Here is a 9,755-nt window from a genome sequence, read left to right on the forward strand (position 1 = left end):
TGCATCTAAGGATCAGCTGAGGTTTTTTAACGACCAGCAGTAGTGAGTCTGGAAGCGTTATAAATGCCAGAATCATACAAAGAGAAGAAGAAGCAGAAGCATCACGCAAAGCGATGTAAAGTAATTAGTCATTTTTGGACACAACTAATTCGCCTTGCATGGTTATTAAAAGAATCCACGTAAAACCCAGGTATTAGATAAATCGTTGTTTTTTTAACCATGCAGACGCTTAATCAGAATATTGTTTGAAACGGATTTTCGGGGTGTTTGTGTGCACGTTGCTGTAAATCACCTGCATGTTAAGGATTAACGTTAGTCTTCACTTTTCCAGGGTAGCAGACGCACACACACATTTCACTGGTTTACCTCTGTTTAGTGTGTGACTAAAAACTAAATTACACAGCCTAATATGTAGATTGTACTGTAGATTGTAATGTAATGTAATGCATCTCACTTCACATACATTGGTTTGATTATCAATGTATCTTATTTTTAAATGCTTTTAGCTGGTCCCTTCTGTTTTAAAGGAGCTGAGCAGACTCGGGGAGTGCTTCGGAGGCATCGGTGCTGGGCTTCATATGTCCCCTGATTCAGAATGCTGCTCCCCGACTTGTCTTCAACCTTCCCAAGTTCTCCCAAGTCACTCCTCTGCTGAGTTCACTCCACTGGCTACCGGTCGCTGCCAGGACCAGGTTCAAAGTCCAGATCCTCGTCTACCCTGCAGCCAACAGGACGGCCCCCGGCTACTTACAGGACATGATTCAATCCTACACGCCAGCTCGACCACTTCGCTCTGTGGAAACAGGGCCACTTGCACCCCTGCCATACGGATGAATCTGGGATAATTTTTTATCACTTAAATTCCCCTCTTTTATGCTACACATGTACCTCCTGTGCCAATTTCATCTTACCTGTACTGCCATCCAGCACTCATACTGTACTTTGTAACATTATCTTAATGTTGTAGCTTGTCATGCCTCCTAGTTTTACTTAGCAGACGTTAGGTCAGAGTAATGTTTAATGTGTGAACTGGACTTAATGTGTTCATGGCTATGAATAACTGTTACAAAATGAGTATTGTGCCTTATTGGATCTGTGTTTTGTAGTTGTTCCAATGACCTTCTTTATGCACTTATTGTACGTCACTTTGGATAAAAACGTCTGCCGAATAATGCAATGTAATGGGTTTGCCTCCCTCTGCTGGATAGAAAATGGCATTACAACAGAGGAAATCCGATTTGAAAAATGTTGCAATGTACAAGTCGATTTTTCTGTGTGGTTATCAAATGTATGTGGACTTTAATGCTGCACACAAGTTGCCCTCTGGTGATAATAAAGATCTACTGATACCGAAATTCACTGTTCTTATTGTGCATTATTTTTATTCAGCAATGGCAGCACAACTTTCAAGACTGAAGTGGAATTGCAGAATAAAATTCCAAAACACAATTTCATTTCATTATTTAAAAGAAAATAAAATGCATTTACAAGCCCTCTCCCCAATACATATCCACTGCAGTTTAAAAAAAAACAGAATATGAGTGTTCTCCATAGTACATTACTGGCTAGATTAAATCTCATTTTTCATCCTTGTGAAAGAAAACATTCAAAGGCATAAAAAATATAACCAACTAATCACTTTCATGCACACCTATAAGATGCACCAACATTACACCTTTAATTAGGTCATCTGTTTGAACGGGACTTGTCAGTCACCTGTTGTTCTAATTATAAATCACAAATGCAAAGGAATTCCTTCAATGAATCAACAGCTTTATTTAAAGAAGCCAAAATGTGTTAGGGTGTCAGTTTATATTTTGCCACAGTTTCTTAGAGTTCATTTTAGGAGAGCACCTAATCTGGATCTGTGTGATTCAAAGCTGAGCTCTTCCTGTTTATTTCTGATGGGTCTGAGAATAAGTTCACTGATGAGCACCCAGGAATTCTTGAAGGGTTTCGTGGCGCAAGACAGAGTACCCTATTCCACGAAGCCCATTGCATTGCATCACGCCCAGCAGATTTGAGCCAGCCACAGCCGGGGGGGTTCCAGCTTTTTTTTTTTTTTTTTGGAAATATTTCTGTTGTGTCATCTTCTTCTACCCACAGAAGAGCCGGCCGATTCACAGAAGAGAAGGTGGCGCAACGGTATTGTCTTTGCCTACGGACGCAGAGGTTGGGGGTTCAAACCCCCCTTCGTCTTTGTTTCGCTTATACTTGGGTTGTCTCATCATCAGGCCATTTCTGCAGCCGCGCAACCGCTAACATGATGGTGGCGTAAAGGTATTGTCCAAAGCTTGGAACGCTGAGCTTCAGGGTTCGAATCCCCGTTCGTCCCTTCAGTTTCTACTTCTGAGGTCTGACTGTCTTCATGTCACTGCAGGAAAAACACAAAAAAAGTCAAAAAAGTTACAGTGGTGCAGAGGAATGGTTCTCGTTTTCCACTACCAAGGTCAGCGGTTCAATCCCTGCTTTCCCCTTTTCAGTTTGCGCAGCTTTTGTCCGTTGTGCTGTGTAAGTGCACAAAAAAATGTGCGATAAATGCGAAGGAGTATGTGGCGTAGGGGGCTGAACCGATCCTCAGGAGGTAGAGGTTGATGGTTCGAGTCCCCGAGACCGCACCTGAGCAACGTCGGTGGTCCCCAAGGGTGGGGGAGGTGTGTGTGTGGTGTGAGTGGACGGGCAGGCAATCTGGCCCCCCGGAATTTCCCAGAATACAACATGGGGGTTATAATATTTTTTTGCAAATTCAAAATTTTCGGAAGGTAAAAAAAAAAAAAAATTTTGACAGGGGCCCCACTCTCCGTTAGTGCATTACTACTGACAGTCCCCCATACTACTACGCAATCAAATGAACTCATTTGATTGCAGAAAGGTAGCAGTATGTAAGACTGGCAGTAGTAATGCACTAATATACACCAAAAGTGGTGCATAGAAACAAAAACAAAAACAAACAAAACCAAACTCATACATACACAGTGCCTCCATCTGGGGACTTCCTGCATGGTCAGCCCATCTGTTAGACAGCCACAGTGCTACCCTGATCAGCTCGTTGGGCTGCAGACAAGCTGGAGAGAGAAAAAATCACCAAAATGTGTTACATATGAACATACATTATGTAAATGCAACAGATGCATGAACATCTTTGTTCAAAGGGAGTTGGAAGGACTGCATAGGTGGAATCGGTGTATGGTGCTACTTTAAAAGCCTTTAAAAAATAGACTTTAATGTTATGGTGGAGTTCTGATACTTGCTCTACTGTAATGCTGTGTGTGTGAATTCTACACCCAAAACCTTGTAAACAATGCGCTTGCAACAATTATCAGACGTCATGAAACGTGCGTGAGCCCGCACGCTATCACGCAACCCGAGTTTGTAATGGCGCTAATCGCATTCGTCTTGAACATTCCGATACCGTCAACTTGTTTTTCTCTTCGGTAAGTTTCAAAAGTTCAATTCTGAGTTAGCTAACATTTTATGTGTATTTACTAAGCTGTCTGTTAGGCAGGATTAGCTGTGTGTTGCCTTGGTGGACTGATATGGCTGTTTTTAGCTTCTCAGGCAGGCATCACATCAGAAACTGTGTAAATCAGCTGAAATGAAGCGAACTTTAGCAGCCAGTAACAGTTAGCGCACATAAAGCCTAAAACTACAAGCCACATTCCTCATGAGAAAGACCAACGCTGAACGGACGTTAACTTCTTGTGGAAGCGGTCGCTTCCCCGTGTTTTGTTCGGAACACGATGAGTTTACGTTTGTACAATACGTGGAATATATCTGAGTAACTTGGATAACTGGCAGTTTTTAGTTAATTTAAGCTAATTTTGCTCACTCATTCAGAGGCTTAATGAACAGTCAGTTTTAACAATGAAGAGGAAGAGGACCCTAAAAGACTTGTGTGGTCGTTTTGCTTTAAAAAAAAAAAAAAAAAAAAACAGTAATGCTGGATAGGAATGAAAACAAAGACTATAAAATTTTTTAAAGCCCATGTGTAAAATAAGAGACTCCCCCCCCCCCCCCCCCCCCCCCCCCCTCCTAAAGGGACAGGGGAGCTGCATGGCCCCCCTCCTCTCCCCAGGCACAGGAGAGCTAGCAGAACTGGTGACAGTGAATCTGGGACTGTGTACAAACTACAACACCCTTATGACTGTATGTACTATCTCTGTGCATGTTCCACCATGAGTGTGTGTGAGACAGACAGAGAGTGAGAGAGAGAGGAGAGACTGTGTGTCTGTGTGCGTGTGTGTGCAATACATGTATGTGTGTGTGTGTGTGAGAGAGAGTGAGAGAGAGAGGAGAGACTGTGTGTCTGTGTGTGCGTGAGAGAGAAAGAGAGAGGAGAGTCTGATTTTGTGTGTGTGTGTGTGGGTGAGAGAGAGAGAGGAGACTGCGAGTGTGTGTGTGAGAGAGAGTGAGAGAAGGACCATTGGAACAAAGAAACACAATCCCAAAATAAACTGACTTGTTATCGGGCCCTAAATAGAAAATACACACAGGCAGAGTATCTCTTCTCTGTCAGAGATACAAAGCAGAGACGGATCCTGACCAAGTACAGGCTCAGTGACCACACGCTTGCAATTGAAATAGGCAGATACAAAAACTCATGGGTACCAAAAGAAGAGCGAATATGTGGTCACTGTAAGACAGGAGAGGTGGAAACAGAGATGCACTTCCTCCTTACTTGCACAAAATATTTACAAATTAGAAAAAAATATTTCCAAAAATTATCCCAAATTATAAATAATTTTAATTAAAAATCAAAAGAAGAAAAATGTGCAATTCTTTTAGGGGAAGGATCAACAGCCCCAATTGCGGCACAGTTCATTTCAGCCTGCCATAACCTGAGGGACAGTGAGTGACCACCTACCCCATATAAACATTGTACATATTTATTGATTTACTTCTGTTGCTGTCAATGCTGTTATTTGTATATATTGTTACATTTGCCATTATTATTTTAATATTATTATTATTTTACATATTATATATGTATGCTTTGGCAATAAGTATGTCTGTATTTCATGCCAATAAAGCAAATTAAATTGAAATTGAATTGAGAGAAGGAGGAGAAACTGTGTCTGTGTGCGTGTGTGCGCAATGTGCATATATATATATATGTGTGTGTGAGAGCGAAAGAGAGAGTAGAGACTGTGTGTGTGTGTGTGTGTGTGCATGGACATATATGTGTGTGTGTGTTTGTGAGAGAGCGAAGAGACTGTGTGTGTGCATATATATATGTGTGTGAGAGTGTGTGAGAGAGAGAGAGGTAGAGTCTGTGTGTGTGTGTGTGTGAGAGAGAGGAGAGACGGAGAGTGTGTGCGAGAGAGAAGAGACTGTGTGAGTGGAGAGAGACATTGTGTCTGTGCATAGAAGTGTGTGTGTGTGTGTGTGAGAGATATATATATGTGTGTGTGAGTTTGCGTGCATGTGCAATGCATACATGTGTGTGTCTGTGCGAGAGAGAGGAGAGACTATGTGTGTGTGCATGTGCATACATAGGTGTGTGTGTGAGACAGAGAGAGAGAGACGTGTGTGTCTGTGTGCGAGAGAGAGAAGAGACTATGTGAGAGAGGAGAGATTGAGTGTGTGCGTGTGCCTATATATGTATATATATATGTGTGTGGGGGGGTGTGTGCATATAAATATAGTTGTGTGTGTGAGAGAGAGAGGAGAGACTGTGTGTGTGTATTTGTGATTTTATATATATATATATATATGTGTGTGTCTGTGTGTGTATGTGTGTGCGAGTTTGTGTGCATGTGCAATGCATACATGTGTGTGTCTGTGTGCGAGAGAGAGGAGAGACTGTGTGTGAGAGAGGAGAGATTGAGTGTGTGTGTGTGTGTGCATGTGCACAGATAGGTGTGTGTGTGTGAGACAGAGAGAGAGAGAGAAGAGACCGTGTCTGCGTGTGCGTGAGAGAGGAAGAGAGAGGAGAGTCTGCTTTTGTGTGTGTGTGTGAGAGAGAGAGACAGAGAGAGAGAGAAGACTGCAAGTGTGTGTGTGTGTGTGTGCACATGCGTGTGCATATATATGTGTGTGTGTGTGTGTGAGAGAGAGACAGAAGAGACTGTGTGTGTGTACCTATATATATATATATATATATATATATATATGTGGGGGTGTGTGTGCATATAAATATGGTTGTGTGTGTGAGAGAGAGAGGAGAGATTGTGTGTGTGTATGTGTGTGTGTGAGAGAGAGAAGAGACTGCGTGTGTGTCTGTGTGCGAGAGAGAGGAGACACTATGTGTGTGAGAGAGGAGAGATTGAGTGTGTGTGTGTGTGTGCATGTGCATATATAGATGTGTGTGCGTGAGAGAGAAAGAGAGAGGAGAGTCTGATTTTGTGTGTGTGAGAGAGAGAGAGGGAAGACTGCGAGTGTGTGTGTGCGCATGCGTGTGTATATATATATGTGTGTGTGTAACAGAAAAGACTGTGTGTGTGACAGAGAGAGAGAGAGAGAGAGAGAGAGAGAGAGAGAGAGGAGAGACTGCGTGTCTGTGTGTGTGTCTGTGTCAGACTAAATTCATAAAATAGGAAAACATTTCATATAACAATCCACAAGTCTCAATATCTACAAACGGCATAATTTCACATCCATTTAGTCTACATCCAGGCATGAAACAGGGCTTTCTGTTGTCACCACTACTGTGCGTACAACATACACTATACGTACAGTACTTACTGTATATATGACCACAATAATAATAAAGTCTGGAACATTAAGATGGAATAACGCCTGACACTAAAGATATTACATTTGCCTGCCAATCTGTAAGTGTACTGTAAGCTGTAGTAACAAAAATGTCAGACCAATCAATTCAGCCAAGACAACAAGCTAGCTATTGCTGCTAACAGAAGTGGACCACTGTACACACGACCGCTATACAATTTATATAAATTTGAGGGACAGTCAGAGAAAGCAAACATGCCGACCTTCATGTTTAATTAGCTAAACGGACAGTGGCTTATAAAGAGAGTTATTTAAGCAACAATAATAAATAAAAATAAATAAAATCTCGCTCAAAACAAAGAATCGAATTTTTTTTTTTCTAATGCTAGCCAATAGATGTTGAAATAATAGAACAGGTGGCTGCAAACAAGGCACATTTATGATGGAGTATAACGTAACTTTGTCATAGAGACTTGCAGACTTCACGACGCGAGGAGAAGCATTAAATATTAGCCACATTAACAGAAGGGGATTGGCATACCTGCTTGTAACAAACTAGTTTGCTTACGTCAGCTAGCTTGTTTGCTATCTAGTTAAAGGTATCTACAGCTCGCTAGCTTGTTCATTTATTGATGCAAACGGTTTCTCACCAGTTGGGTTAAATGTATGGACATTATCGGACATGAACGCGAAGTGTATTTCCAAATAAAGTTAAAGTTAGGTGCCAATCATCATACATTAACTTCGGTGCGACAAAAAATTAACCTACCTTTCGGTCGCGCAGTTGTGTGGAAATATTTACTAGTTTCAGACGGCACCGCATGGCGTTTCGACAATGGCTTTTTCGGGAAATGAAGTCCAACGCCAGATCCTATTCAGCAATCACAACTACATATTGACTACAAATCCCTTAAGCGCTTTCAAAAATACAAATATTGCGTCACGGTTTGTCAAACCGTAATTATTCGAATAAAGGGGAAACTGTCCAAAAATGGATTAATTTTAATTTTCAGGAAGCATTCGTTATATAAATTTATATTTAAAAAAAGCAAATAAAGTGGTCCATTAGTCATGGCAACAAATACTTGTGCAGAACCTTTGTGTGTACGAGTAATACATTTCCATACAAGAAGGTGTAGAAGAATATGCTGTTTAAATAATTGTTTTACATTATATACCCTAAAATATAAGTGATTAAAAATGTATTCTTTTAACAGTTTTCATGTGTAATGACTAACTCCCATATTCTGACCTTCGCGTGAGAAGAGAACATTCTCTTAATTAAAATGCATAAATCTCAAGCAGATAATGAGATAATGTCGTGTGCTTTGAAGTACTCTATGCAATTCTGTAAAGGTTCAGGACGGTTCCATAAACAGGAGATGGGCCCCCTCTCTCCCATTTTCTCTCTCTCATGCTGCAGACCAGTTGGGCCCGGTGTCTTATCTTAGGCATGCTAACAAACTAAAATATAAAGGTTACTGGGGAAAAACTATCTTGTGTTAATGAACACACATACACACACACACACACACACACACACAGTGTCTCCTCTCTCTCACACGTATATTTGGAACATAATTTTGTGTTTTACAGTTTTAAAAATAAAATAACACTTTTTAGAGTTTTTGTGTTTAAAGTTATGAGCAGAATGACTCCCGTCCTTCTCTTGTCTCACCTTGCCTTACAGGGAGGGCACCTGCTCTGGATCTGTGGGGGACATTGGGGCAGATGAAATGCCATACAACAACATACAACGTGACAGTTGATTATCTTCCTTGGGCTGTGTTAATGGACCCTGCCAGGCTCAGGTCTGGATGCAGGCATCTAGTTAATAGGTGGGTTGATTATCTTAGCTGGGCTGTTTCGATGTGGAGTTGAATATCTAACCTGAGGAATTTTCAGTGTTGGAGTAAATGATCTTCCAGGGACTGGGTTAATAGGCTGTGTTGATTGTCTTAGCTGAGGATGCATCAGAGTAGCAGTTGATTATCTCTGTATATAGTGAAGTGCATTTAACTGTGGACCTGTTGGTGTGGGAGTTCATTATCTTCACTATGATATTGCTGAGAAAATATCAGTATGGGAGTTAATTATTCTCCCTGGCCTGTGTCAATGGGGAGTTGGTTATCTTAACTGAGGACATATCGGTGATAGAGTTCTTATCTTTACTAGACAGTTTTAATGTTTCGCTGAGGAAATTTCAATGTTGTCAGTTGTCTGCCTGGAGCTGTATTAATATGGAGTCTATAATCCACATCATAGCCTGGAAAATCGGACGCACTTGTGTTTTAAACATTAAATAGTTTCCACTTCTCCAGGGTATGAAAACGCAAACTGCCATGCTTGTAAAACGTTTGACATTAAAGCTTCATGCCAAATTTACCAAAATGTTGTCATTATTTTAAGGTACAGTGCTGTTGTATGACATTTCATTAATTATTTTCTTAACGATGGCTTCAACCGGGGCCGTCTGTATTAGTATAAGTAGGAATGCTGGCTCTCTCTTGTGGATATAAAACGCACCTGCAACAGAGTACCCAAATGTCCGCGCACCTGTCATCAATCACCATTAAAGCACGGGAAAAACACAGCTCTCGACTACGTTTAGGAACACAAATTCGGTTGTTGTGAAGGAAGTTGTAAGTAATCGCTTTTTTATTATCTTAATCGGATATGGTAAAAATCTGAGACAATCAATTAATTCGAATATTTTTGCGCAAATTTTCTATATATGTGCGCATGTAAACGTAGTAAAGTCGGCTTTAAATTTCGGCCTTTTAAAACTGCGCATGCGAAAGGTCACCAAACGCACTGAGCTGGGTGTTGTTTGTATATCTTTATGCGGGGGGAAAGAATCAGTACAGGTAAACCAGCAAGATTAAGTCTGAGGGACTTGGGTTTAATAGATGTTTAAAGATGGTAGGGAAACACCCAGGTGGGTATGACAGTGTGGCATGGCTGCGACGATTGAACAAGTTATTATAATGTAAACTACAGGAAAGTAAGATGGTATTGAACGTTATTTCAGAATTAGGAGTTTCTTTTTTTGTAACTTTGCTTGGTTCAGACCAGAAGAAGCA

At 41.0% G+C, this 9,755-nt stretch overlaps 1 protein-coding gene and 1 long non-coding RNA gene across 12 annotated transcripts in view; one reads left to right on the top strand and one right to left on the bottom strand.

Moving 5' to 3' along the window:
- Positions 1-9,755, top strand: part of LOC118219299 (troponin T, cardiac muscle-like) — an 84,730-nt gene that overhangs the window by 16,282 nt on the left and 58,693 nt on the right. The gene's annotated exons all lie outside the window — the stretch shown is intronic.
- On the bottom strand, positions 1,753-7,494 carry LOC118219323. Of its 2 annotated transcripts, none has more exons than XR_004763686.1 (3): positions 7,442-7,494; positions 2,973-3,065; positions 1,753-2,374 (listed from the first exon to the last, which is right to left on the bottom strand). It is a non-coding gene; the product is annotated as an uncharacterized LOC118219323 (long non-coding RNA). The 2 variants fall into 2 exon arrangements; XR_004763687.1 differs by lacking the exon at positions 7,442-7,494 and adding an exon at positions 7,323-7,344.

Source organism: Anguilla anguilla, chromosome 19 (genome assembly GCF_013347855.1).
Source record: "Anguilla anguilla isolate fAngAng1 chromosome 19, fAngAng1.pri, whole genome shotgun sequence".
NCBI lineage: Eukaryota > Metazoa > Chordata > Actinopteri > Anguilliformes > Anguillidae > Anguilla > Anguilla anguilla.